Source organism: Bemisia tabaci, chromosome 1, assembly GCF_918797505.1.
Source record: "Bemisia tabaci chromosome 1, PGI_BMITA_v3".
Classification (NCBI taxonomy): domain Eukaryota; kingdom Metazoa; phylum Arthropoda; class Insecta; order Hemiptera; family Aleyrodidae; genus Bemisia; species Bemisia tabaci.
The window spans coordinates 52,582,464-52,585,991 of record NC_092793.1 but is presented as its reverse complement, the minus strand read 5'-3'; positions in this window follow the sequence as shown (position 1 = coordinate 52,585,991).

The following is a 3,528-nucleotide window of genomic DNA, read 5'->3' as shown; positions in this document are numbered from 1 at the left end:
CCCTGTGCAAAGCAAATTAGTCGTAGAGAGCAGAGTGACTGTAAAGTTAAATTGAGAAAATTGAGAGGAGTTACTGATGGAGTCGTAGGGGCCTTTTAAATTCAGGTCTCCCCAGAGAACCTTGAAAGATTTCTGAAACTGTTAAAGCCTAGAGTTGGATAAGATTCCGTAGTAGGCAGGTGGGCAAGGAGATATTTGCAGTGTTGCCTGATTAATATTTCCTCTATTTTCTTTTGTTCCAAAATTGAATCGACTTCTGTGTGAGTAAAGTTGGAAGAAAGTTAGTACCTGCAAGAATGAATTTGGTCACAAATATCAGAGATCAAGTCGTGTGTGCATTGTGCCTTGTTGAGAAGAAAGGGGAGTTGTGCAACGAATCCAATCTTTAGATTGACCACGAGTATTTCGCATACATTTATTAATAGTCCGTATTACCAAACATTAATTAATAGTGTTTATTACCAAGTTGGGAAGTAACCCTCTATGATCTACATATTTGATTATTTTAGATGCCAATTTTCTACGGATTTCACCGCTTTTTGCCCTTTTCTTTCTGTGCAGGTCAGCTAACTGGATGGAGCTCACGGCTTTTAGTGGTAGTCATAGTTTGATTTGTAGTGCGAAATGCGATCTGCAGTGTTCGTGACGCGTCTCTCCTATTTTGTTAGTTGCTTAAGAGCAAAGTTCGTTCAACCACAGTGCGAGTGGTAGTGATTCTTCCGAAAACTCGCGAGTGGTCTCTCCTGGATTATTTAGCAGCACCGATGGATTAATCTTCTCATGGCTTCCTCGAGGAATTGGATTATACTGGCAGGGCTGAATGGATGTGCACTCATCATCAGATCATCAAATAATTGGATACGTTTCTGTCTGAGGTAGCAAGTGGTCTCTCGCAAGTGGTCTCTTCTGGATTATTTTGCAGCACCCGTGGATTAAATATCTCATGGCTTCCTAAACGAATTGGATTATACTGGCAGGGCTGAATGGATGTGCACTCATCATCGGATCATCAAATAATGGGATAAGTTTCTGTCTTTATTTCCAACTCTCTTCCCCCCCCCCCCCCCGTCATCAAACAAAAAAAGGGATAAAGTCATCACTGATCTTGGAAATGCCTTTGAAATTGAAGGCATGAAATTGGGGTATTTTTGAGTCAAAGCGGGAGGAAACGAGTGAGTGAGAGACATGTAACTTCACGAGTAGTACAGGAATGAGCAGATAAACTTGATATGCATCCGAGTGACACGAGAGAGTTTAATGAAAACAAGGTAGATCCCTGTGCAAAGCAAATTAGTCGTAGAGAGCAGAGTGACTGTAAAGTTAAATTGAGAAAATTGAGAGGAGTTACTGATGGAGTCGTAGGGGCCTTTTAAATTCAGGTCTCCCCAGAGAACCTTGAAAGATTTCTGAAACTGTTAAAGCCTAGAGTTGGATAAGATTCCGTAGTAGGCAGGTGGGCAAGGAGATATTTGCAGTGTTGCCTGATTAATATTTCCTCCATTTTCTTTTGTTCCAAAATTGAATCGACTTCTGTGTGAGTAAAGTTGGAAGAAAGTTAGTACCTGCAAGAATGAATTTGGTCACAAATATCAGAGATCAAGTCGTGTGTGCATTGTGCCTTGTTGAGAAGAAAGGGGAGTTGTGCAACGAATCCAATCTTTAGATTGACCACGAGTATTTCGCATACATTTATTAATAGTCCGTATTACCAAACATTAATTAATAGTGTTTATTACCAAGTTGGGAAGTAACCCTCTATGATCTACATATTTGATTATTTTAGATGCCAATTTTCTACGGATTTCACCGCTTTTTGCCCTTTTCTTTCTGTGCAGGTCAGCTAACTGGATGGAGCTCACGGCTTTTAGTGGTAGTCATAGTTTGATTTGTAGTGCGAAATGCGATCTGCAGTGTTCGTGACGCGTCTCTCCTATTTTGTTAGTTGCTTAAGAGCAAAGTTCGTTCAACCACAGTGCGAGTGGTAGTGATTCTTCCGAAAACTCGCGAGTGGTCTCTCCTGGATTATTTAGCAGCACCGATGGATTAATCTTCTCATGGCTTCCTCGAGGAATTGGATTATACTGGCAGGGCTGAATGGATGTGCACTCATCATCAGATCATCAAATAATTGGATACGTTTCTGTCTGAGGTAGCAAGTGGTCTCTCGCAAGTGGTCTCTTCTGGATTATTTTGCAGCACCCGTGGATTAAATATCTCATGGCTTCCTAAACGAATTGGATTATACTGGCAGGGCTGAATGGATGTGCACTCATCATCGGATCATCAAATAATGGGATAAGTTTCTGTCTTTATTTCCAACTCTCTCTCCCCCCCCCCCCCCCGTCATCAAACAAAAAAAGGGATAAAGTCATCACTGATCTTGGAAATGCCTTTGAAATTGAAGGCATGAAATTGGGGTATTTTTGAGTCAAAGAGGGAGGAAACGAGTGAGTGAGAGACATGTAACTTCACGAGTAGTACAGGAATGAGCAGATAAACTTGATATGCATCCGAGTGACACGAGAGAGTTTAATGAAAACAAGGTAGATCCCTGTGCAAAGCAAATTAGTCGTAGAGAGCAGAGTGACTGTAAAGTTAAATTGAGAAAATTGAGAGGAGTTACTGATGGAGTCGTAGGGGCCTTTTAAATTCAGGTCTCCCCAGAGAACCTTGAAAGATTTCTGAAACTGTTAAAGCCTAGAGTTGGATAAGATTCCGTAGTAGGCAGGTGGGCAAGGAGATATTTGCAGTGTTGCCTGATTAATATTTCCTCTATTTTCTTTTGTTCCAAAATTGAATCGACTTCTGTGTGAGTAAAGTTGGAAGAAAGTTAGTACCTGCAAGAATGAATTTGGTCACAAATATCAGAGATCAAGTCGTGTGTGCATTGTGCCTTGTTGAGAAGAAAGGGGAGTTGTGCAACGAATCCAATCTTTAGATTGACCACGAGTATTTCGCATACATTTATTAATAGTCCGTATTACCAAACATTAATTAATAGTGTTTATTACCAAGTTGGGAAGTAACCCTCTATGATCTACATATTTGATTATTTTAGATGCCAATTTTCTACGGATTTCACCGCTTTTTGCCCTTTTCTTTCTGTGCAGGTCAGCTAACTGGATGGAGCTCACGGCTTTTAGTGGTAGTCATAGTTTGATTTGTAGTGCGAAATGCGATCTGCAGTGTTCGTGACGCGTCTCTCCTATTTTGTTAGTTGCTTAAGAGCAAAGTTCGTTCAACCACAGTGCGAGTGGTAGTGATTCTTCCGAAAACTCGCGAGTGGTCTCTCCTGGATTATTTAGCAGCACCGATGGATTAATCTTCTCATGGCTTCCTCGAGGAATTGGATTATACTGGCAGGGCTGAATGGATGTGCACTCATCATCAGATCATCAAATAATTGGATACGTTTCTGTCTGAGGTAGCAAGTGGTCTCTCGCAAGTGGTCTCTTCTGGATTATTTTGCAGCACCCGTGGATTAAATATCTCATGGCTTCCTAAACGAATTGGATTATACTGGCAGGG